The 27024-nt window shown below is 39.3% G+C and overlaps 1 protein-coding gene and 1 long non-coding RNA gene across 2 annotated transcripts in view; one reads left to right on the forward strand and one right to left on the reverse strand.

Annotated features, from left to right (window-relative positions):
* TTPA (alpha tocopherol transfer protein) overlaps nucleotides 1-27024 on the reverse strand; it is a 59946-nt gene that overhangs the window by 24098 nt on the left and 8824 nt on the right. The gene's annotated exons all lie outside the window — the stretch shown is intronic.
* Nucleotides 361-26136, forward strand: LOC131494948 (uncharacterized). Its single transcript, XR_009253670.1, has 4 exons — nucleotides 361-442; nucleotides 20024-20117; nucleotides 24250-24437; nucleotides 25982-26136. It is a non-coding gene; the product is annotated as an uncharacterized LOC131494948 (long non-coding RNA).

Consider the following 27024-nt stretch of genomic DNA (forward strand, 5'->3'; position numbering starts at 1 on the left):
GAACCTTAGCAATAATTTTTATCACCACCTGATTACTTTTGCAATAATCCACAGTCATCCCTTAAAACTCATTTGGCTTTTGCTAACTAAAGGAGTAAGTTAAATAGCCCCAACCTCGGCAGTTACCTAGAAATGTGGTACTGCTTTTGGTTTACTCTCTTGGGGGATACTGGAAGAATGGGAGGGGGCGGGGAGCAGGTGGTCAGTTTCAAGGGCCTCTGTCTGCTTTTTCTATGATAGCACTTACTCCGTGAGTCGTAAACAATATGGGGATTCTGCCAGATACTAAATATGTTTAATTGTATTATATATTCTGCAAAGTGAGGAAATGACCATAGGATCAATCTCCTATCTCATCAGGTCCATTGTAAAATAAACTCAGGTGAAGACTTCATCTATCACCTGACCTCCACAAGCCCCGTTCTGCCTGGAGACCACGGTGGTATGTTGGAGCCCTGGGGATTACCTTCGTAATGTCTGGTAACCCTCCCATGCACTAGGTCTTTCTCTTTATCCTTGTTCTCTTGCTCTGAGAAATGGCTGCAGGTACCTCTGGGCATGACTTGGGGGAAGGGTCATGGTATACACCTGTTGGAGCACAGGAACTGGTCTCATAGGACCCAGCTTCTCCTCAAAGATCCTCACATCCGTGAACCAGGCACTTGTTTAGATATGTAAACTAGGTACTTATTTCTTCATTTTTGAACGATGCATGCCATTCTTTAGTTGTGCATCAAGAATCATGTGGATTAGTAGAGTAAAAATCGTTCCCCTTGTTAGGAATATTATCTCGCTTACTGCTGGCATTTATTTGAAAATGACGTGTGTAAAAGCCTATATAAAAGTTTGTTTATTTAAACAGATGTATATACTCCTACTATGTGTCGGGTAGTATTCTAAGTTCTTTACAAATGTTAACTCATTTAGGGAAGAGTACGCAATGGGAAAAAGATAGTCTATTCAACAAATGGTATTGGGAAAACTAGACAGCTACATGCAGAAGAAGGAAACTGGACCACTTTCTTACACCACACACAAAAATAAACTCAAAATGGATTAAAGTCCTAAATGTGAGACCTGAACCGTAAAAATCCTAGAAGAGAGCCCAGGCAGTAATCTCTCTATCAGCTGTAGCCACATTTTTCTAGATATGTCTTCTGAGGCGAGGGAAATAAAAGCAAAATTAAACTATTGGGACTACATCAAAATAAAAAAACTTCTGCACAGTGAAGGAAACAATCAACAAAACTAAGAGGCCACCTACTGAATGCGAGAAGGTATCTGCAAATGACATTATCTGATGAAGAGTTAGTATCCAAAATATATAAGGAACTGATACAACTCAACACCCCAAATAAAAATAACCCAATTAAAAAGTGGGCAGAAGACGTGAACAGCCATTTCTCCAGAGAAGACACACAGATGGCCAGCAGACACATGAGAAGATGCTCAACATCACTCTTCATCAGGAAAATGCAAATCCAAACTACAATAAGATATCACCTCACACCTGTCACAAAGGCTAAAATCAAAAACTCAAGAAACAGCAAGTGTTGGCAAGGGTGTGGAGAGAAAGGAACTCACATGCACTGTTAGTAGGAATGCAAACTGGTGGAGGCATTGTGGAAAACCGTATGGAGGTTCTTCCAAAAGTTAAAAATAGAACCACCCTGGGATGCCTGGGTGGCTCAGTCAGTTAAGCGTTTGACTCTTGATTTCAGCTCAGGTCATGATCTCACGGTCATGAGATAGAGCCCAGCTTAGGATTCTCTCTTTCCCTCTCTCTCTTTCTGCCCCTCCCCGACTTGTGCCCACTTGTTCTCTCTCAAAATAAATAAATAAACATTAAAAACATAGAACTACCCTACAGTATAGTAATGACACTACTGGGTATTTACCGCAAAAATGTAAAAACACTAATTCAAAGGGATACATGCACTCCTATGTTTATTGCAGCATTATTGACAATAGCCAACTTACAGAAGTATCCCAAGTGTCCATTGATAGATGAATGGACAAAGAAAATGTGGTCTACACACACTGCAATATTATGCAGCCATTAAAAAAAATGAAACCTTGCCATTTGCAATGACATGGGTGGAACTAGAGAGTATAATGCTAGGCAAAATAAATCAGTCAGAGAAAGACAAATACCATATGCTCTCACTCATATGTAGAATTTAAGAAACAAAACAAATGAGCAAAGGAAAAAAAGAGAGACAAACCAAGAATCAGACTCTTAACTACAGAGAACAAACCGATGATCACCAGAGATGAGATGAGTGGGGGAGTGGGTGAAAAGGTGATGGGGAGTAAAGAGTACACTTATCATGATGAACACTGAGTAATGTATAGAATTGTTGAATGACTGTATTAAACACCTGAAACTAATATAACACTGTATGTTAATTATACTGGAATAAAAATTTAAAAAACCATGTTAAGTCACTTAATTTTCATCACAATCCTGCATGGTAGATTCTTTTACTCCCAAGCTATTTTGGAGGAAACTGAGGAACAGAGACATTAAGTAACTTACCCAACACCACACAGCTGGTATTAGTCCAGTTCAGATTGCTTAATTATAATTAAGATTTAACCACCATGCTATGTTGCATCAAACATGCAATCATTTTTCATAAGAATTTAAATTGTGGAAAGCGAATGATTTTAATACAGAAATGACCGATTGGGTCAATGTAGTATCATTACGCCTAAAAATAAAACCATTGAGTAAATATTCAGATTACTAATACCTACCATTTTTTCCAGATGCTGTGCTAGGTATTTTACATACATTATCTCTAATTTCGTAACAGAGCTTCAGTGTGGGGTAATATTATCCCTATTTAGAAAGGAGAAACTTGGATCTCAAGAGGTGATTGCAATGCAGCCTAATGCCACTCGGCTCTTACATGCTGAGCAGGATGACTAAAGCCAGGTCCTGACATTACATATCTGCCTACCTGAGCCACCGGCATATTAGGAACATTGTGATAATGTAGGCCGCTCTCAGGGGGACATGGTAATTGACTCTAATTAAATTGAACATACAACAGCCGAGAATGAATCCTAGAATACCTCTCCTTACTCAAGTACATATCTTTCACTCATTTGGACTCAGAGAACTAAATCACGCAAACATCCTTACATTCAGTGGTAACAGATGATGCAGTATTTTCTGTGGCTGAAAAGCCCTGGGCATTGGAGGTACATTAAGAGTTGGAATGAGATTCTGTTTCTCACCAGATCTGTGCTACTCAGGAAATACCTGAGTAGTAAAGACTTAGCTTTCCTCCTCACTCAGTGGGGATCATTTTTACCACATGACAATATTTCTGGACTCAACTCGAATGAGATAATACACGTGAAAGTATAGGGTAAGTGAGTAAAAATTTAGGCTAAGATAAGTATGCTCTGTGTGTTCAAGATCTGTTTATGGTCATATAGATTCATAATATATATTTTGCTAACCCTAACCCTGACCCTAATATACCAAAACGCTTACGCCCATTCCTTGTTTCGTAACTCTGACTTAGCTGACTACTAATCTAAATCAGTTAATTTTGAGTCTGCTCCTTCACCATCCGTGTCCCCAGTGAATGATCTCAGGATGACATGAGTTGTTCAGAATCTATTCTTTCCTTTCTGACCTTAAACAGTGAACCCCAACTCTATCCCAAATCCCTGAAACCTCGTTTCATTGCTGAGACACACACTTTCCTGCATTTTACATCTCTGAAATTGGGATATATGTAAGTGGCTTGAGACAGCCGCTCTCCGTCCGACCACGGTTGTGGCATAAGAGATGTTGCTGCACACCCTAAAGGGCCAGACTGGCAGAAGGCGTGTGAGTGACATGGAAGAAAATCCAGAACAAAAAGAGTGCCGTGAACTTTTTTGGTGGTAAAGCGTATCATGAGGAAATATTTGCTGATTTAATCATTTGGTGAGTGTGCGATAAAGTGGCATTAAATACATTCTCAAGGTTTTCACCACTATCTAGACCTAAATCTTTCTTCATTATCCTCAACCAAAACTCTGTAGCCATTAACCCATAACTTCCCTCTCTCCAGCCCCTAGCAATCTCTATTCTACTTTCTGTGTCTATCAACCTGCCTGTTCTAGTACCTCATACAAGTACCTTCATATAAGTAGAAAACATAATGTTTTCTAGATCCATTCATGTTGTAGCACATATAAAAATGGCTTTACTTTTAATGGTTGAATGATATTCCATTGTTTGTATATACCACATTTTCTTTATCCATTCTTCTGTCCACGGGCACTTGCGTTGCTCCTATTTTTTTTTTTGACTATTGTTGCTACGAGCACTGGTGTAGAAGTAGCTGTTTGAGTCCTCTGGATATACAGCGAGATGTGGCCTTTGAGTCATCCGGTAGTTCTCTGTTTAACCTTTTTAGAAACTGACACACTGTTTTCCACAGAGGCTGCAGTTGCTGATATCTTGGGGTGCCCAACTGTCACAGTTGGTGGAGCATGAGACTCTTGAACTCAGGATTGTGAGATCAAGCCCCATGTTGGGCCGACTTTTAAAAAAAAAATTGTAAAAAGAAAAAAAAAATTGGTGTAATCTTTTATCCCCCATCAACCAAAAGATTGGGAGTACAGACCAAAAGGTCATGGGCCAGAGACTTTGGGGGTCTCAACATCCCCAATGTCAAAATAAAGCAGCTGTATTTCATTGTAAACCTGGCTTAGAATCCAGAACCAAAGGAGTTCGTTCTTCCATGGATTCTTCTAACAAATGCTGCATTTTGACGCCACGGGGAATAATAGTTGAGTGGCAAACTGTGCACATGGATGAGTCTGAATTAAAAAGTGATACAAAAGAGGTAGTCCCTGGACGGGAAGAAGTTTAGGAGTGCACTAACCACAATATAATGCTAATACCCTCTTTCAGTGAATCTAAGGTGCTATACATTATAATACAATATTATATATGTTATATATTACATATATATATAATAGAAGTAAAGATGCATTAACTTATGATGCATTGCTATAGCATCATGGATTATAATATACCTCCTGGTTTTAGCAATATAAAAATGTGGGAAAAAATGTGTTTTAGGGGTGCCTGGGTGGCTCAGTTGGTTAAGCATCTGACTCTTGATTTCGGCTCAGGTCATACTCTCACAGTATATGTTACCGAGCCCCATGATGGGTTCTGCGCTAACAGCTTGGAGCCTGCTTAGGATTCTCTCTCTCCCTCTCTCTCTCTCTGAATCTCCTCCCACTCACAGGTGCACACACACACACACACACACACACACTCTCTCTCTCTCTCTCTCTTTCTCTCAAATTAAACATTTTTTAAAAATGTGTTTTAGACTAGTGAAATATAGTATTTCCCTTCTTATGTATTAATAAGAGTTATTGAGTTGTATAGGATAAAAATACCTAAGTTTGAAAAGCTCTTTCTATAAATATAAAATAAAGTATTTGGATGATAAGAAAGCATTGTATCATAATATTTTTCTTCCTCAATGATAATGGTGCCATTTATAATCAATGACATCTTAGCTTTGATAAAATAATATATCAGCTTTACCTGTACTTTGATTCTGTTCACTTATTAGTCTTGAGTTAAATTAGGACTCTAACTCCTACTTACCAGTATCTATCCCTGTTACAATCTTTTATGTGACAGGTACAGCATCAAGTCCTGATGGTCCGAACCAGTTAAATCTTTTAAGATATTAGTGGTTGGGGGTAGTAGCTACAGAAGAAGTTCTCTATAGGAGTTTTAGTATAACAGCCTTTTTGTTTAGCAAATGGTAAGGAAGATTCTACTTCCCAAGCTGGAACAGACATTGGAACAATTTACCTGGGATTTTGTTAGAGACAGAGATTTCCAGCCCCATCCAGACCTATTAATCAGAATCTCCAGAGAAGACGCCTAGAAATCTGCATTTGTAATAGACACCCAGGGGATCCTTAGGATAAGGCAAGTTTGAGAATCACTGACTGAAGGTAATCGATTACCTTCAGACCTACGCCTACAGATTTAATAACTCTAAAAGTGGCATGATATAGGCCCTCCATCTAGATGAGCTACCATGCTGATCAAGGAGATATCTTGGAGCTATCTGAATAATTCAAAAGGGAAATGCTCAAAAACGTCACCTTTAAAAACCCTAAAATGTAGCTTTTCTAAGTTCCACTTAGCCTAAATGCAGGAATGTACATCCTCAGTGGGTAGTTTTAATTCTGTCCTGTTAAAATACAGTCAGTTAAGGAAGGGATTATAACAATAGCCTATGTCCACATCTGTTAACATAGTATCTGGTGACCTGAATGCCACTTATTTAGGCACACAGACCTGTTCCTTAAGGCTTTAGATACGTAATCGGAGCTTTTGGGCTGTTGAAGTTACCTTAAACCTCATTTCATCAAAAAGACCCGTACGTTAATACTTGCAAACCACAACGTATGGAAGGAACCACGAAATCTCTTAAGAATGCTGGCTCATAACCCTAACCCACACGGCCCTTTCTTAGTAAAGTCGCCATTTTCGGGTGCAAATTATAATTATGATAAATAACATTCATTGTAAAAGGGAGACTGCACGGAGATTCTAACGTCCGCCAGTTGTCCCCTTGAGGAATCCTGTTTGCCTCCATTCAGCGCCCTTGACATCCAGGACAGATGACCGCCGCATAGTTCAGTACTCGTTGAATGTTGAACTGCGGAATGGGATTTTCTATTACACACATACCTGCTAACTATGTGCCGGGAATCATTCCAAGCACTTCATATATTATGTCTCGTAGAGATTGGTAGTCAATTTCGAGAGAAATCATTCTGACATCTTCCAGCAGCAGCAATTTCTTTTACAAATGCTTGTAAAGTGATGCCCGTGTGCCAGGCACTGTGTGAGATCATGTGAAACTTTATTTTAGACTGGCTAACCCAAAACAGCTTATTTCAAAACTTACGTGACAGAGACTCATTCAATCTCTCTTCCTTTTCTAGAAAAAGAAAAGAACCGGACTAGATACTTTCTGAGGTATAAACTTTAAAGCTCTAAAACATTCTGATTCTATCAACCTAAATTTTGCTCTCTCCCATAATACCTTAAATGAGAGCATTTATATGGCTAACATTATATCCATTAGAAAATGTAAAACTCGGGGCACCTGGGTGGCTCAGTCAGTTAAGCATCCGACTTAGGCTTAGGTCATGATCTCACATTTGGTGAGTTCGAGCCTTGAGGTGGGTTCTGTGCTGGCAGTGAGAAGCCTGCTTCAGAGTCTGTCTCTCTCTCTCTCTCTCTCTCTCTCTCTCTCTGCCCCTCCCCTGCTCATACTCTGTCTCTCTTTCTCTCGAAAAATAAAAAAATAAAAAAAAGAAAAGAGAAAGAAAACTTTAAAATCTTCGCATGGAAATGCTTCTGTATGGTGGAAAGGAAAATTAACGTAAGTAGCTACATCTATATAGCCCACGGTCTGTATAATCAACACTAAGAAGAACTCCTAACCTAAGAGATCTCCTATCCCCAACAAACAGGATGACAGCAGTGGAGTGACGATTGAGAAAAGCACCTGCATATGAGGGAAGACATTTCCTGCACTGTAGTTATTATCTAACATCAGATTAAGAATATGAACAGTGCCAGTTTGTCTTGTTTCATAGGTAAATGTTAATATGTAATTTTTCTGTTGTATGAAAATCATATATGTAAATTGTCCTATTTGAGAAATAAGAATAAACATGGATATGTAAAGATTTTGGAAGGAATGAGGCAATCAGCATCTGCAGTCTGTTTATTCAGTGGTGGCCTTTGGTACACTCCCTAGTGTTGTAAATATCCAAAGACCAACTCGGGCATGTGTTTACCTAGCCTTGCCCTTTGAGTTCCTTCTGGAGCTCAGTTATGCAAATTCACCAAGTTCAGATAGTACCTCCAAATAGGGTTTGCTTAAGTTTGTATTGCTAAAAAATGTATATATATACAATGGGAGATGATTCAACCATAAATGACAAGGAAATCCTGCCCGTGGGGACAATATGGATGGTCATTATGCTAAGCAAGATAATTCACAGATAAAGACATATTCTGCATGGTATCACCGATCTGTGGAATCTAAAACAAGAAAGAAAAGAAAAAAGAAAAATGCTGCTAACTTTGGGCTTAGTTTTTTTCCTCTTTTCTAGTTCCTTGAGGTGTAAAGTTAGGTGGTTTATTTGAGATTTTTTTGTTTGTTTGTTTCTTGAGGCAGGTGTTTATTGCTATGAACTTCTCTCTTAGAACTGCTTTTGCTGAATCCTGTTAGTTTTGGTATATTGTATTTCCCTTTTCATTTGTCTCAAGGTATTTTTTGATTTCTCTTTTGATTTCTTCTTTGACCCACTGTTGTTCAGTAACATGTTGTTTAATTTCCACATATTTGTGAATTTTCTTGTAATCGATTTCGTTTCATACCACTGTGGCCAGAAAACATTTTTGACATGATTTCAATCTTCTTAAATATATGAAGACTTGTTTTGTGACCTAACATACAATTTACCCTGGAGAACGTCCCATGTACACTTGAGAAGAACGTGTGTTCTATTGCTTTTGGATGGGATTGAGCTTTGCTTTGTGAGATGTTTAAAAAAATCTTTGTTTTGAGTCATCATGTTGAGCCCAACGTGGGGCTCGAACTGACGACCCCGAGATCAAGAGTCACACACTCTACTGACAGAGCCAGCCAGGCGTCCCTGTGAACTATTTTTTTGATTACCAATTCAGTCTTTTTATTTGCTGTAGGTCTATTCATATTTTCTATTTCTTTTTGCTTCAGTTTTGAGAGTTTGTGTCTTTCCCATGTCAACTTCATCTAGGCTATCTAATTTGTTAGCATACATTTGTTCTCAGGATTCACTTACAATCCTTTTTATTTCTGTAATGTCTGTAGTGACATTTCCTCTTTCATTCCTGCTTTTAGTAATGTGAGACTTCTCTCTTTTTTTTCTTAATCTAGCTAAACTTTCGTCGATTTTGTTGATCTTTTCAAGGAACCGTTTTCTTTTTTTTAAGTTTATTTATTTCTTTTCGTAATCTCTACACCCAACGTGGAGCTCGAACTCACAACCCTGATATCAATAGTCACATGCTCTTCAGACTAAGCCAGTCAGGCGGCCCCAAAAAACCAACTTTCAGTTTCATTGATTCTCTCTATGGTTTTTCTATTTTCTATTTTGTTTATCTTCATTCTGATCTTAATAATGTTTTTCCCTCTGCCACCTTTGAGTTTAGTTTGCTGCTTTTTTGTTTTAGAACTGCAGTTCCTTATGGTGGAAAGTTAGGTTACTCACTTGAGATCTTTTTTTAATGTAAGCATTTACAGCTATGTATTTCCCTCTGAGCACTGCTTTCAGTGCATTCCATGAATTTTGATATGTTGTGTTTTACTTTTCATTCATTTCAAAGTGTTTTCTAGTTCCCTTTATGATGCTTTTCTTTGACACACTGGTTATTTAGGATCGTGTGATTTAATTTCTATAGATTTGTGCATTTTCTGGTTTTCCTTCTGTTAGTGATTTCTACTTCCATTGTGGTCAGAGAAGATCTTTGTTTGATTTCAATCTTAATTTATTGATACATTGATAATAGTGATATTACTGATTAATCTTCTTTTTTGTCAACTAACATATGATTTATATAGGAGAATCTTCCATGTGGTCTTGAGAAAGACCACATGTGTCTTCTTGTTGTTGGATGGATTATTTTATAGATATTTATTTGGTCTAGTTGATCTATAATATCTTCAAGTCTTCATTTTCTTGTTGATCTTTTGCCACAGTCTTCTGTTCATTTTTGAAAGTGGGGTATTTGTTTGTTTGCTCTTTTATTTTTCTATTTCATTAATATCTCCTCTAATCTTTATTATGTCCTTGTAATGCCTGCCCATCCTTGCACCTAGGTCTTTCTATGTATTTATAGCTATTTCTTTAGCCACCTAGCATTACCGGGTCAAAGGATATGAACATTTTAAAATATCTTGATACATGTTGCTACCCCATCTTCCAGAAAAATTGGACTAATTAATAACTGTGCCAAATAGGCAGGTTAGGATACTGATGCAGCAATGCTATATTAATAGGGTTGGTAGCTTAAGCAGTATCAGTCTCCTACTGCCACTGTGACCGGCTGCCACTAACTTAAAACAACACAGATTTATTCTTGTACTATTCTGAGGCCAGAAGTCCAAAATCAGTTTTACTAGGCTAGAGTGGCGGTGTTTGCAAAGCTGCTTTATTCTGGAGGCTCTTAAAAGAGCCTTTAGTCCCTGGTGTTTTTTAGCTTCTAGCCTGTGTTCTTTGGCTACGGCCCCTTCCTTTATCTTCAAAGCACATCACTTCAATCTCTGCTTCCATCATCACATGGCCTTCTCTGACCTTGACTCCTCCCGTGTCCCTCCCACAAAGACTGTGGTAATTAAATCAAGCCCACCCTGATAATCCAGAATAGTCTGCCCATCTCAAGACCGTTCATCTAATCACATCTGCAAAGTCCCTTTTGTCGTATAAGATTCATGGTTTCCAGGGATTAGGATGTGGATGGCTGGAAGTCATTATCCTGCCTACCACTGCATCAGCCTTTTATACACACTACATAAATTTATGCACAAGTGATAAAATCTGACATACATTTTAGTTGCCAAATCTGTCTAATGGCACAGTATTACAACTAACGGCATTAAAGTTCACTTGTATTATTGATAGCATTACTAGGAACAGAGCTGAGGAGCATCTATTAGCATAATTCTGTGGTGTCTGAGGCCATGAGCTGGAGAGATCACTGCAGGGCACATGCACAGCGAAGAGGGAAATTTCCTGAGCCTCATTGACAATGAGCATCTGGGCCAGAAAAATTAGGCTTTTGGCACAGACTACTCTAAATGTCATACATAATCACATGCATGTAATCATCAATGTGTCATAATTTTGGATTCTTATAGCTGAAAATCTGAAAGTTGAGAACTGTTGGTAATTGGAAAATTACTGATCCAAATTTCTGTTTTTTAATTTTTTTTAATGTTTATTTATTTTTGAAAGAGAGGGAGACAGAGCATGAGCGGGAAAGGGACAGAGAGAGAGGGAGACAGAATCCGAAGCAGGCTCCAGGCTCTGAGCTGTCAGCACAGAGCCCGATGCTGGGCTCGAACTCACAAGCTGTGAGATCATGACCTGAGCCAAAGTCAGATGCTTAATCATCTGGCCACCCAGGCGCCCCAACTGATCCAAATTTCTTAAAGCACTATATTGTAAATTATGCTTCACAAAATATAGTCCAGATACCTCCAGTTATTTCTAAGGAACTCACAGTTATCAGAGTTGGATGTACATCTCTTTAATGTTTGTAAGAGACCATCGTTTATATTATCACTTAGCATAAATCAATAAATTTTTTATTATATGTAATAGGTGAAGAGATTGATGGGGGGAGGGGGGGAAGAATAATACCTTGAACTGCAAAACAGAATCAAAAGTTTGAGAACCGAGCAGATTTAAAAAAAAAAAAAAAAAAAAAAAAAAAAAAAAAGCAATTCATTCCACCATAGCACCACCTAGTGGAACTTTAGAAGGAATCAATTGGTTTTTCTATACGCCTTGGATGGGCAAAATAAAATGTAAAGTGAATAAGGGTTCCTTTAAAAGTAAGCTCAATATAAAATGCAGTTCCTAAAGCAATTAAGAGATTGATATGCTCTATTGAAAAATAAGGAACCTTATATTTGTACAAAAAATCCCATTTTTTTCTAGTTACAAATTGAGAAATACTCATTTTATGTACTTTACAAAATAAGAATGAGTACACTAGAATAAGTCATTCATAATTCCACCATTCAAGAATGGATATCAGTTCAAACATTTTTCTATGTCCATGTCTATACATGTATATTTTATTTTTAATGTTTATTTATATTCAATATTTATATTTAATTTTATTTAAGAATAAAATTTTAATTTATTTTAATACTTATTTATATTTAATATTTACTATTTATTTAGTGTTATTTATATATTTTTTTAATGTTTATTTATTTTTGAGAGAGAAAGAGACAGAGAGTGCAAGTGGGAGAGAGGCAGAAAGGGAGACACGGAATCTGAAGCAGGCTCCAGGCTCTGAGCTGTCGGCACAGAGCCTGACGCAGTGCTCAAACTCACAAACTGCGAGATCATGACCTGAGCCGAAGTCGGACGCTTAACGGACTGAGCCACCTGGGTGCCCCTATACATTTATATTTTAAAATGGAGTGTATGTCATAGTACTGTTTTCATTTAGCATTTCTTTGGCTACATTAAGCTATTAAATTTTTATCTATAATAATGTTTCATGGATGAATCCACTAAAAATATATATAAATTGAACATATGTTTTGGCTAATTAGCAAGAGCAAAAAAACTGAAAAAGACTACCTCCAGTTTGAGTCTGACCAAATTTCCATGAACTAGTTACTCAACCTCAGCTAAGTAGTAAAATTTATTGAAGGTGAAGGTCAGTTTCTTCTCAATAAAATAAATGGGAATAAAGTTGACTTCTATAGTGCTGATATGAATAGTGCAAATAAAATAACTAGTACAGAGAGAGATTATCAATAAATAATAACCATATCTGTGTTTGTTGACTTAAATAGATACGAAAATCATTTAGTAATGATGGAAATACATTTTATGGGTATTAGAATTGACCTATCACAACCGTTAAAACTCCTTTATTATACATTAGTAGAATTTTTACAAATTAGTAGAATTTGTTTAAAAATTAAATTGTATTATGTCAACTCAATAAAGTGTTTACCTTTTATATACATTTTATTAGCCTCTGTCCAAAATTAAACAAAAATGTGTCAAATATATATAATTTTATGGAACTGTAAGAACGATGTCGTGTTGACTTTCACCTCTATGTAGGTAATTGCTGTATCTGTATCTAATGTCCTGACTTGTCATGTCAAATTTCAGGTGTCTTCATCTATGAACATATGTAGGACATTTGAAAAATGAGGTTAAACTGTTCATATTGTTATGTGTTTTTCAATTTTAACTATTATATATATGGTGAATATATACTTTCCACTAATCCCTTGCTATAAACTGTTCTAATCATTATCTTTATGCATCTTTGCCTGCAAATCAGATTACTTCCTTAGGATAAACTCCCTAAAAATGAAACTGCAGAAGTAACAAGAACCTTAGAGTAGAAATAATGACATGTCTCGCGGGGCTGATCTTTACAGCCTTAGTCCACAAAGGCAGGTGTAAGACCCCTCAAAGCAAATTGAACTAAGTAATTCTAGGGTGGCCAATATTAAGTTACCAAGAAAGCCACCTCTCTCATGGTCTAACTAGACCCAGGGATTGAGTCGACAATATCTGAAAGAATATTTGGAGTATATCTTAGTTTGGGCTCTCTGGAAGGAGCACGTGCTGTGACAATCTGCTTTCTGGAGGTGTTAGGGATTGCTCTCAGAAACAGCACCCCTAGGGGTCCAGGGAAGCAAAGCTGGCAGGAGTTGAGCCATGATTCAGCTGCTGGAGAGAGAAGCCTCAGTCAATCCCAGAGCCAGCTTGAGCTTCACAGCTGGATCACCCTTCGGAGATGAAGGAAAGAGATCTGTGGCCCCCACCCCAACCAGGAACTGCAGGCCGTTGCTGGGGAGGTGGGGTAACCTTGGGCAAAACAACTTCTTCTGAGCGCAGTTCCTGCAGGAGGTCTGTGAGCCATCAGCAGCCAAGAGTGGGGGGTGGTTGAGGAAATGGGTGCCTCGGTTCTACAGGGAAGGGGGGATCTGGGCAGGACACCACCACAGCAGATAAATTTTCTGGTCAGTCTTCCCCGAAAGTTACTTCTTTCAGCTAAGGCCTCCATAACATTGCAGCAACCTTTGAGTTCATGTTTCATGCTTGACCATTACCTGAACGACAGACTTCCTATGCTGCCGTTTAAATAGAGACTCAAATGTGTTATCAGACAATTCAGAAAACTGCCGTTCTCTGTGAACACTGAGAAGCCTAGCAAACAATTGCTTCTGAATGAAGTCCACTATCTCTCCAAGGAGATAGACGATCCAAGGAAGCACACCGGAGGCCAAGGTCAGCGTCCCCTTAGAACTTAAAAAAATGTCTTCCCAAAGCATATATGCGAGAGAACTTCCGGCTCTGAGATTCCACTCAACACAGCATGGTAATGGGGCTTCGGGAATTTCAGCCTCTGTGAAATGAACAGGCACTTCAAGGACTCAGTTAGAATAGCAGGTAGTCACTAAAGACATATAAGTAATCGTCAGTACAGTGCACACAGAAGGAGGCTAGGAAATTAACTGTACTACTGTTGGGAAGACTAAAACGTCATAAAATACACCGCCAAAAGTCGTGAAGCTGGTAAAGTGAAATTTCTTCATCATTGTTTTGTCCCTTAATTTTTCTATAGATATCAGATGGAGTTGGAGAAATTCTGCTGGTTTTCCTGACTTTTTTTTCTTTTTTTCCCCAATGTTTATTTATTTATTTTTGATGGTTTTTTTTTTTTTTAACGTTTATTCATTTTTGAGAGACAGAGAGAGAGCGCGAGTGGGGAAGGAGCAGAGAGAGAGGGAGACACAGAATCCGAAGCAGGCTCCAGGCTCTGAGCTGCCAGCACAGAGTCTGATGTGGGGCTCGAACTCACCGGACTGCGAGATCATGATCTGAGCTGAAGTCGGCCGCTTAACCGACTGAGCCACCCAGGCGCCCCTATTTATTTATTTTTGAGAGAAAGAGAGAGAGAGACAGAGACAGAGAGAGGGAGAATCCCAAGCAGGCCCTGCACTGTCAGCGTAGAGACCGATGCGGGGCTAGAACTGAACGAACCCGTGAGATCATGACCTGAGCCGGAATCAAGAGTCAGACGCTTAACCGACTGAGCCACCCAGGCACCCCTGATGTTTTTTCTCTAACTTCATTCTCTTCCGAATCCCTACAGCAGCCTCTGGATTTTCAAACAAAATTCCGTATCTTAGATTGGAGTGTACATGACAAACTGTATGCTCTGTGCTGAAACAACGTGGGGTTCTGCACCTTTGGTGCTTTTCAGTATTTCCCTGGTGCTTTGTCAGCTCCTCTGGCTGCGTTGGGATTTACTACATTAATGAATCCCTGGTTAGCTGGTTTAAGGGGATGTACGTCCATCCCTTTTTCTCCATCTTAGGAAGTGAGACATATCATTTCAATTTGCCAACGATTATCTTTTTCACTTGATGTGGTCATCATTAATTCCTCCAATTGTCAGCCCTTCTCAGCTACATTACTGGACCACCTGTTATGTCACATCAACCTGCTGTGCCCCAGCCAGGCTCCCTGTCTCTCTCTCCCTCTCAGGTTCCCATAAGCCAGGGCACATAAGTCATAGCTTCCAAATATATTCTAAGCATTTTCGTGTCCAATTCTATGAGAGAAAAGAACTGTTTCTCCAAAGAAGCAATATAATTATGGCAAAAGCCTATCCTGATCATCTATATTACAGGCTATTATTATTTTAATTTCACATTTCTTAAACTGTAAGATTGAGTCATTTGAGTGTCTTCTTTGATGAATTCCTGGGAATTGTCTTTGCCCATTTTTCTTTTGGAAATGTATTTTTTTGCCCATTGATTTGTAGATGATCTTTATCCATTACGGATATTAACCCATTTTTTTCCTTAATCTGATTTGTTTTCTAATAAAGAAGTAGAGAAAACTGGATGTGCCGAAATTACCTCAAATTTAACTTTTGCAATGGAGCTCAACATTCTCCTTTCACAAATGGGCATCATTTTAATATGTTCATAAACCTGTCCATAATATTACCTCTCTTCAAATCTCCAAGGCTAGAATCTTCTAAATTATCTTTAACTCTTCTCTCTGTAAAATCCCTCGTATCTGCAACCTATCACCAGATCTATCATTTCTTTGCTCAAAATAAATTCTTCTGTCACTCCCCACATCTGTTTTTATTTTTGTTTTACACCACCTTCAGTAAATCCCTCTCTCATGCTTCATTCTGATGCAATAGAAATGATCTCCCCTGCCTCCATTATTCTCCAGTGAAAAACAGTTGTTTTTAAATCTCAAAGGATACTTGCATAACTTTGGGATTGACCTCAGGCAGGGGGAAAGGAGCTGCCAGAATTCCCAAAAAAAAAAAAAAAAAAATGTAGGTCTGACATGTTTTTAAGCACGTGAAAGAAGGCTGATGATGGTATCATTTAAAAAAATGCAGACATACAGGCTAAGAAGAGGATCTCCAGGCATAGAATTGCAAAATCAAAGAATTTTAAAGCAAGTTGAACAGATTATGTAATCAAAGCCACTTATTTTATAGGTAAGAATATAGGAACCTCGAGAGATTGAATAATTTGTTCAAAGGTACATCTAATTATTATATATTTATATAGTTATAAGTTATATATATTATGAAATACAGATGAGCATTTTATAGTGTAGCATAAATAGGAAGTAAATACTTTAAAAACATTTTATTTTATTTTTAATTTTTTTAATCTTTATGTATCTTTGAGAGAGAGAGAGAAAGTGCGAGCAGGGGAGGAACAGAGAGAGAGGGAGGCAAGAATCTGAAGCAGGCTCCAGGCTCCGAGCTGTCAGCACAGAGCCCCATGCAGGCTGGAACTCACAAACCATGAGATCATGACCTGAGCCAAAGTCAGGCACTTAACTGGCTGAGCCACCCAGGCGCCCCTATTTTATTTTATTAATGGTACGAAAATCCTTTTTGCTCTTACTATTTTTTATTAAGTTTTTAAAATTTAATGTTTTTTATTTATTTTTGGGAGGCAGAGAGAAACAGAGCATGAGTGGGAGAGGGGCAGAGAGAGAGGGAGACACAGAATCTGAAGCAGGCTCCAGGCTCTGAGCTGTCATCAGCACAGAGCCCGACATGGGGCTTGACCCCATCAACTATGAGATCATGACCTGAGCTGAAGTCAAACGCTTGACCAACTGAGCCACCAAGGCTCTTACTATGAATTATGTTTTTGGTGAGTGCCAAATGAATATGCACAATCAACTTTTAAATTTTTGGATTATCCGGGCGCCTGGGTGACTCAGTCAGTTAAGCGTCCAACTTCGGCTCAGGTCATGATCTCACGGTACGTGAGTTTGAGCCCCACCTCGGGCTCTGTGCTGACAGCTCAGAGCCTGGAGCCTGCTTCAGATTCTGTCTCTCTCTGTCTCTGCCCCTCCCCTGTCTGTGCTCTGTCTCTCCCTGTCTCTCAAAAATAAATACATGTTAAAAAAAATTAAAATCTTGGATTATCAGTTTGATATAGCAACCCAAAAGTTGAGAATAAGCTTATTTTGACACTTGGTTATTTAAAAAACAGTAGGTCACAAAGATATGTAGATTCAATATTCATTTTTCAATTTGATCCACCTACTCAGAAGTTTTTATTGAAAAATCATTAGTAAAAATTCACCTTCCCTAATATCAATTCACTGTTCTCGACAAGTAAGTGGAAAATGCTGTACTTTCAAATTAAAAAAAAAAAAAAAGTGCATGAATCCCGTGGGCATGCCTCATTTTAAAGCGGAAGTAGTTAAAATAACTTAGAAAAATCTGTTCCCAAGTTTTCCAAGTGTGTAGAGATAAGAGACTTTTTACAGGTGACATATTTATATCTATTTACTTTACTTTTATTTTTTTATTTTCATAGAGAGAGAACGCACAAGCAGGGGACAGGGGCGGAGGAAGAGAAAAAGAATCCTATGTAGGCTCCGTGCTCAGTGCAGAGCCGGATGTGGGGCTTGATCCCACAACCCTGGGATCGTGATCTGAGCTGAAACCAAGAATCAGATGCTCAACCGACTGAGCCACCCAGGCGCTTCTATTTATATCTATTTCAAAATAAAATTAAATGATTATTTCCAAAAATATGTTTTCAAAACACTTATTTTGAAAAAACAAAAACAAAAAACTGTATTTATATTTAAAACGTCATTATACGAACAGATTAAAGGTGTGAGTTTTTAAGTAACCACTAGGTGGAGTAATACTAAAAGTCTCATCAAAATAAAGGACGGCATAGCCGGAACTTTTTTTGTTGTTTAATTTTTATTGAAGATTAATATATACACACAATGTACACATATTTGACTCCAAAAGGATGATAGACCTAAATATTAGAGCTAAAACTATAAAACTTCTAGAAGAAAGCATAGAAGAATATCTTTATGACCTTGCTTTGGATAAAGATTTCTTAGGAAACAATAAGCATGAACCCTAAAAAACAAAATTAATAAATTAGACTTAAGTAAAAACTTGTGGTCTCTGAGAGGTACTACTATGAATAGGAAAAGAAAAGTCACAGACTGGGAGAAAACGCTTCCAAAATACATGTCTGATAAAAGACTTGCATCCTAAATATATAGAGAACACCCGGAACCCAATAAGGAGACAAACAATCCAATAAAGAGGCAAGAGATTTGGACACATCACGCAGGAAGAAATGTGGGTGGCAAATAAGCACACAAAAATATATTCAACACCATTTGTCGCTAAGGAAAAGCAAATTAAACCACAATGAGATAGTTCTTCACAGCTACTAGAATGTCTAAGTGGGCCCACGTGGGATGACAATAACAAATGGTGATATAGAGCAAGTGGAACTCTCATAAATTGCTGGTGGGGATGCAAAATGATACTGCTATTTTAGAAGTACAGTTCAGGGGTTTCTTATAAACTTAAACATACATTACTATTCAACCCAGCAGTTCCACCCCTACACATTTGTTCAAGAGGAATGAAAACACCGGAACCTTCAGTGGGCAAAGGTCTATTTGTAATAGCCAAGATTTGGGATAAGGTGCATGCTCATTAATTGGTAAATGGATAAACATATGTATATAATGAAATGTAACTCAGCAAGGAATGAAGTCAGTATGTGGAATAACATGGATGAATCACAAAAGTATTACCAACGGGAGCGCCTGAGTGGCTCGGTCGGTTAAGCGTCCGACTTTGGCTCAGGTCATGATCTCACGGTCCGTGAGTTCGAGCCCCGCGTCGGGCTCTGGGCTGACAGCTCAGAGCCTGGAGCCTGTTTCAGATTCTGTGTCTCCCTCTCTCTCTGCTCCTCCCCTGTTCATGCTCTGTCTCTGTCTCAAAAATAAATAAACGTTAAAAAAAAATTAAAAAAAATAAATAAAAAAGTATCACAAACGATGCAACAAGGATACACCTATACTCTACACGCCATTTTGCGAGTGTGTGTGTTATGTGTTTATTTAGATATAGATACATAATATGTAAAATATTATCATAAAATTACCAGGAGGATTACTGGGTCAAAAGCTATGTGTGTTTGTAATTTTGTAATTAATTAGCAGCTGTACTAATTTACACCCCCACCCGCAGTGCCAAGTGCACCTGTTTCCACACAACCTCATCAAGGGTGTGTATAAGTTTTGGATTTTTGCTAATCTGACAGAGAAATGGCATCTCAATAGAGATTTAATTTCTATTTCTCTTCGCAGAGATTCTAATGTATTACTAGTATATTATTAATATATTCTAATATATTACTAATATATTAATTAATTACATTTAATTTCTATTTCTCTTTGCAGAAATTCTAATGTATTACCTGGTATTCCAGTTGTTCATCTTGCACACCCCCTGAGGCACTCAGACATTACTTACAGTAGCACCTCAAACTTGCCATGCAACTTTAAACCCCCGTGCAATTATATAGACTGTTTCCCGATCCTAGAACGCCCTCACCTCCAGCATTTGCCTGTTGACCCCCTGACTACCCTTCAAAATTCTCACCATCTTTGTGAAGCTTTCCTTGGTTCTCTTAGACTAAGATGATGTTGCTTTCCTCTGAGCTGCTGTCGTACTTTGCAGCTATAATCTTACATTTCATGGTGAATTGCAATTATTTTTCCAAATCACTGTGAGCTCCTGAGCATATTACAAGGTGTATCTAAGTTCTATAGGACAAGGGCTTCGATTCATTCAACTCTTTATCCTCAGGAGCTGAGAGGGAAGGGAGTCTGGCACAAAATAAGACTACGGTAAATGTGTGCTGATCTAAAGGAATGGTCTCTGCAGAAGCAAACACGTTTCTGTAAGTACATATGCATGAATGAATGCACATCTATGAAGGAAATTTTCTGATGAATAAATCTAACAGTGTAATTCTGTATCTAGTGATGATTTATCTCAAACTCTCCTCCCTGAGAACTCACATTTTAAAAATAAAAACTTATGGGGCGCCTGGGTGGTTCAGTCGTTTAAGCGACCGACTCTTGATCTCGGCTCAGGTCATGATCTCACAGTTCGTGAGTTTGAATCCTGCTTCCAGCTCTGCACTGATTGTGTGGAGCCTGCTTGGAATTCTCTCTCCCCCCCTTCTCTGCCACTACCCTACTTGTACTCTCTGTCTCTCAAAATAAATAAATAAACTTAAAAAAATGTTTTTTTAAAAATCTGTGTTGTTTGGTAGTCCAATATGGTCTAGAAATAGCTGGTAGACTGAGAGATCCAAGCATTTTCATTTTATGCGGGACTCCACCTGTCCTTAAAGGTCTTAAGGGACAAGATAATCTGAAATGCCAGCATGGAAGAAACTCCCTGCCTTCTGTGACAACTAGAGGCCGGGAAAATCCTTCTGATGGCGCTAAGAAACACGATCTGAGGTATAAGGGAACATGTAGCAGATACAGCAAAGCAAGTGCAGGTATCGGGAAGGCGCTGCCCCCAGAACCAGTGTCTGCTACCTCTCTCTAGTTTGGCCAGCTCTGCCTGTATTCTGAGGGCCTTACAGAAGGCCTTACAGAAGGCCTTACGTCGGGATCCCTCACCCATGCCAACACAAATCTGTACGCTGGTTTAAACCGAAAGGGCCCAGGAAAATTCATCATTATCTTCTCATCAAAAGTGTTATGCCTGGAAATAAACAACTTTATACACTTGCACCTGCACACAAACCCAGTGGGGAAGGTGCATTTCTTAGCGCTCATGATCAGCACAGAATCTTTTGTAAAAGTTGTGGATAATGGGTTCATAAAGACAAGAAGCATTTCCTTATGACCCAAGGCCACTCCTGAAGAATGAGTACTAGGGAAAGGCAGAAAAGAATTGTTATGTGTTACTGAACAAGTATTAATTAAATAACTATGTGCTAGGCGTCATGCTAGGAAGCGGGGACGAAAAGTTGCATAAGATAGAGTCTCTGCCCTAAAGGCGCTTACATAAACTGGCTCTGAGGATGAAACAATAGTAACATCATAGATTTGCACGGTGCTCTTAAGTTTACGAAGTGTGGCACATCTTGCAAATTCACTGCCCTGCCTTTCCACACTACCAGAACGTAGAGGCCATTAACAAAATACACAGTGCTGTGGAGGGTCAAGGAGAAGAGATTCCTCGTAGGAGGGTGATAGGGGTTGGTTGTGAAGACTCCACGAAGAAGAAAACATTCTGGATGAGCTTTGAAAGGGGAGCATATTTCGTCAGACCACGATTGGTGGCGTTCATGATAATAAATAACTTGTGCATAGATGTAAAGTCAAGAGGATGTTAGGGACAAACGTGGGGGGAGCCTGAGGAGCATAACGGGGCTGCAATAGAGTATCAGAAGAAAATGGCACTGGAAATAAAGGCTTGGGAATGCATCCTTCATTTATTGAGATTTGGGGTAAATTAAATATTTTTTTTAATGTTTATTATCTATTTATTTTGAGAGGGAGGAGAGTGCACGCAAGTGGGGAAGGGCGGGGGGCGGCGGGGAGAGAATCCCAAGCAGGCTCCAAGCTCAGCATAGAGCCTGATGTGGAGCTCCATCTCATGACTATGAGATCATGACCTGAGCCGAAATCAGGAGTCAGATGCTTAACCACCTGAGCCACCCAGGGATCCTGGGAACTAGCAAACCGAAGGGATGAATTGTGCTTTGATCTGAGATAGGAGAATATTGGTTTAGCTACTCCAAAAAAAACTCTTCATTTATTTCAAACTATCCCTCCTAGTTTTACCTTATATGTACCAGCATATGGCTTAAATATCCCTCCTAGTTTGACCTTTTATGTCCCCCTCCCAAAATCTTGTCAAGACTACCCTTTTCCTAGTCAGTCACTAATCAGTTCCTATACATTTCTCCTCTCCTCCCCTTCTCTCGCACAAGGCAGTTGTTTCTAGGATGATGAAATTTGACTTCTCTTTTATTTTAATTTATTTTATTTGTGGTTTCTGATTTGTCTGTAATGAGCAGGAAGTGTTTTAATAATACAAGCCTATTTTCGAAATAAAATGTTTATAAATACCTGAGATTATATTCTCCAAGATTCTTCTATATAAAACATAAGTGTTATTTTTCTGTAATCTAATATCATGCATACCTTTCTGCAGTTTACCAATTATTGGATATCAAATTTTTGAAGTGATGAATAGTGCAGAGCAGTTACAATTAGATGAAAATAAATTAGTATAAAAAAGAACAATCCGGAGGCGCCTGGGTGGCTCAGTCGGTTGAGTGTCCGACTTTGGCTCAGGTCATGATCTCAGGGTTCGAGGGTCCGAGCCCCGCGTCGGGCTCTGTGCTGACAGCTCAGAGTCTGGAACCTGCTTCGGATTCTGTGTCCCTTCGCCCTCCCGCCCTCCCTCACTCATGCTCTGTCTCTGTCTTTCAAAAAAAGTGAATAAACATTAAAAACAAATTAAAAAAACAAAACAAAACAATCCAGGGCACCCGGGTGGCTCCGTCCATTAGGCATCCAACTCTTGGTTTTGGCTTAGGTCAGGATCTCACAGTTCAGTTCCCACGTCAGGCTCCATGCAGACAGCACCAAGCCTGCTTGGGATTCTCTCTCTCCATCTCTCTCTGCCCCTCTCCCTCTCTCACACGCACAGACACACGTGAGCATGTCCTCTCTTTCTCTAATAATTAAATACACATTTTTTAAAAGTACAATCCTTCTCCTGGAGCTAAAAGAAAAGGCAAAATAGGTAACAATTCTTAAAGATGCAGAAAATGTTACAAGACCACCTTTTTGACCAGCTTGCTTTCCACAAATATGAGCAATATGCTAGGCGAAGTTGACATCCAGATGGAATCCCTGGTCCTTATCCTCAAGGAGCTTAAAGAGCCAGTCAGGGACATGGGCAATACAAGGGATGCCCAGGTGCTAGAGAAGACAGAGCAAAGTGTCTGACCTCACCTAATAGGATCAAGGAAGGTATCCTGGAAGACAGTAATGTAAACGAGCCCCTGAAGGATGAGTAGGAGTTCCTCAAAGAAAAGGCTAGGGAAAAAGGGAGCACACAGGGATTTCCCGGCGGAAGCAATAATCTGTGCAAAGATACAGAGTCAGGAGTGCATGTAGCACGTTGAAAGAATTCTACGTGGTATATTGAGGCCAGCAGGTAGGAGAGCATGTGTGTGTGAGTTGGTAGGAGTTAAAGGGAAGAACATAAGATAGACGTATACAAAATGAGTCATGTTCAATATAGTACACTACAGTGTGGAAGAAGTTACCGTTTTTATTTGTATGTAGTTTAGTTTCTATCTTCAAAAATTCTTCTTAAAAGGTAATTTATGTGACACCTATTATTAGTACAGTGACACAAATATACAAATTATTAAACAATACATTTGGCTGGGGGGCACCTGGCTAGCTCGTCAGTAGAGCATGGGACTCTTCGTCTCAGGGTCATGAGTTCAAGCACCAGGTTGGGTGTAGAGCTTACAATGAATGAATGAATGAATTTGACTGTATTGGGGATGAATGCTCAAAACTGTTTTTCTGGGGTCAGTGAAGCTTCGAGACAACTGCTCTAGGTAAGGGGAAACCACGAAGGGTTTGAAGGGGAGAGGGATGGCAACAAGATCTGAAACTTTGGCAGGAGGGTGAAGGACGGTTGGTGGGAGAAAGCATGCAGGCAGTTCAGAGGCATTAGTCAATGTGAGAAATGGTGACAGCCTAAACTAGGAAGGGGGTTTGGTGGGACTGGTGAGATTCAGACGGGGCTTGGTAAACTGACACTTTGTGCAGTGCGGAGGGGAAATGAATAGAAGTAACAGAAACAGAAAGAGGATGGATGCTGTGTGAAACGATAACAGGTGAGCCAAATCAGAAGTCCCATGCAGAAAAATGTAATTCGCCATTATTACAGGATGCATATCCTGGTGTAAGTCACTGTTTATAATATTAGCTTAATGCAAGAATGCATTTTAAGCTCGAAATTTCTAACCCATACAGATATGACACAATAAATGTGCTGATGGTGACTGCCGACCCAGAAGTATACACAACTTACTATATTCTGATCAAAAGAAACATTTGAGGGGCGCCTGGGTGGCTCTGTCGGTTAAGCTTCTGACTGTGAGTTTGAGCCCCACATTGGGTGAGCTTGAGTTTGCTTCAGGTGAACTTGAGCCCCGCTTCGGGTGAGCACGAGCCCTGCTTCTTTCTCTCTCCCTGCCCCTTGTGGGATTATTTCTCTCTCTCCCTCTCTCTGCCCCTTGCTCACTTGTGCCCTCTCTCTCCCATTCTCTCAAAAAAAAAAAAAAAAAAAAAAAGTTAAAAAAAACATTTGAAATGTAATGAATTCCAATGGAAGTGGTTTAAAGTTCTGAATTCATTTATACTTGTAAACACCATAGAATGTTGTGAAAGATAGTGACATAATTACAAAAGCATAGTCTCTAAAACCTTCAGAGAACTCCCATCTAGACATAATATAAAGCTACAGATAATGTCTAGAAATAGGCACAAGGTGTAGGAATGAAACATTTTTACTCTAAAGCTATCAGTCATCACAAACTCAGTTGGCACATTGTGACAGAATGCTAGTTTAAATAGTGGCTAGACTTTCCCTCGTTTTAGACCTAAGTGTGCGACCTTACCTTATTTTCCAGTCAACTTACCTCACAAAGAAATAATGCAATAAAAACAAAACTTCAAGTCCAAGGCTACTCTTTCGTATGCCCACTATTCACTGGCTGTACTGGATTTCACTTTCAATCCTGAAACAGCTCTTCCCTCTGCTTTCCCTCTACCGCTTTTCTCTCGATTTCATCTTGCCTTGAGTGTATTCCTTCTTGTATTTCATGTTCCAGTTTAAACATAATTTCCCCAAGGAGACGTTTACTGTACCAACATATGGCTTAAATACTTTCAGTCTCTGATCCTGCGTACTTACCTCCATTTTGGTAATGTTTATTTGACCTGCAATTTTTTTTTGTACCTACCTTGTACTGAGCCATAGACATCCCATGGGCACGAACACTGCCTGGCTCCATTGGCAGTCAATAAACATTAATTGAATAAAATTGAGCTGTATAGGCCAGCTCTATAAATCAGGTCCATTAGGCCAGAATCTTCATTGACAAACTCGTAAGTGCGAGAGACATAACAATTTTTACAATTCAACTGGATTTCCAGTTCAAGGCATCATTTTACCAGGCTGGCAAAAATTTTGTCTTGGTCTATTCAGTATCTTTCCCTCTTTTTCTCTACTATTTGCATAAAGCCAAGATACTGAGACGAGAGCTCATCTGTCCTTAGTGTCATCTGTCCCCTCAGTCACTTAAGACATCAATACCCATCTGGCCACGTTGAATTAGTCCAAGAGGGTTTCTCCGGAGACTTCCCTTTCCTATATTGTGCCTCTTTTGAGCAGGGTTTTTCTCCTCTACCTGTCTCCATCCTTGGGCCTGTGGGACTCATTCTGCTTCCTCGGGACTGCAGAGGGCACAGAGCCCGCCCCAGAGGTAAGCCCAGGGGCATGGAGCTACACCTGTCACTCGGCAGGGACAGCACTTTTCTCTTGGACTCCAGCAACACGCCTCATCTCTTGAAATTCCTTTCAAGCCTCTGGATTCTTGCTTGCCAGGGTACAGACTGTGGAAGAGAGAGAGGAAGCTGTGTTCTTACTGATGCAATCTCCCCACTCTTTGTCTATTCATCAGTATCTTCTTTTTATCTCTAGGCCTGCTTTTAAAACTCAAAAGCCAGAAGAGAATACCCCCAACTCCCTTGCAGCCACATTCCTTTCCTGAGTACAAATAAAGGAGCCTAGCTGCTGCTTAGAAAAGACCAAGAAGACAGGAGAAAATGTTAAGGAAAGAGAGAGGGTCTGCATGAATACTGGTAAGTATCACAAGATTAGTATTCTGCTTCATACTCATAAGGAAAATCTTGATTCCTGAATGAAATATTTCTAGTGGGTTACTAATGGGAAGGTTAGGATTACTTGGAGCTCAAACCCATGAACCATGAGATCATGACCTGAGCCAAAGTCGGACACTTAACTGACTGAGCCACCCAGACGCCCCTTTATTTATTTTTGAGAGAGGGGGGTGGGGGAGGAGCAGAGAGAAAGGGGGACAGAGGATCTGAAACAGGCTCCTCGCGGACAGCAGAGAGCCGACCTTGGGATTGAACTCATGAGCCATGGGATCATAACCTGAGCCAAAGGCAGACCCTCAACCAATTTAGCCACCCAGGCGCCCCAGGATTACTTGCATTTCTTAATCTGAGAATGAGTTAAAGTGCAATCACCATGGTGCTGTATAGAAAATCCCCTGGCATCTTCTCAGAGAGAACACTGGCTAACTGCCTGCTCATTCCAGATGCTGGACAAATGCTTCTCAACGACACTGTATCATAGGCAACCCTGTGACATAGGCACGATGATCCCATTTTTAAAATGAGGAAATTGAGCAAGTGTTAAATAACTTAAATTCACACAGCTATTCAGTGGCTTGGCAAGAATTTGAAGCCAAATATATATGACTGAAAAATCCATGTGTTCGCTTTCTTTTTCATTGCCTGTCATAGAATTCTGGATTCATGTAGACCACTGGTCCAAGACGGTATTTTATTATATTTCAGTTTTTTATGAATTTTTTTAGTTCCCCAAAATAAGTCTGATTTTTTAAAAATTAAATTCATCTGACACTCTTAAAAGGGATTCATAAAGTATTGTACTGGTTTCGTAGGGCCACTGTAACCAGGTACCACAATCTGGGT

Source organism: Neofelis nebulosa, chromosome 14 (assembly GCF_028018385.1).
Source record: "Neofelis nebulosa isolate mNeoNeb1 chromosome 14, mNeoNeb1.pri, whole genome shotgun sequence".
NCBI classification, from domain to species: Eukaryota; Metazoa; Chordata; class Mammalia; order Carnivora; family Felidae; genus Neofelis; species Neofelis nebulosa.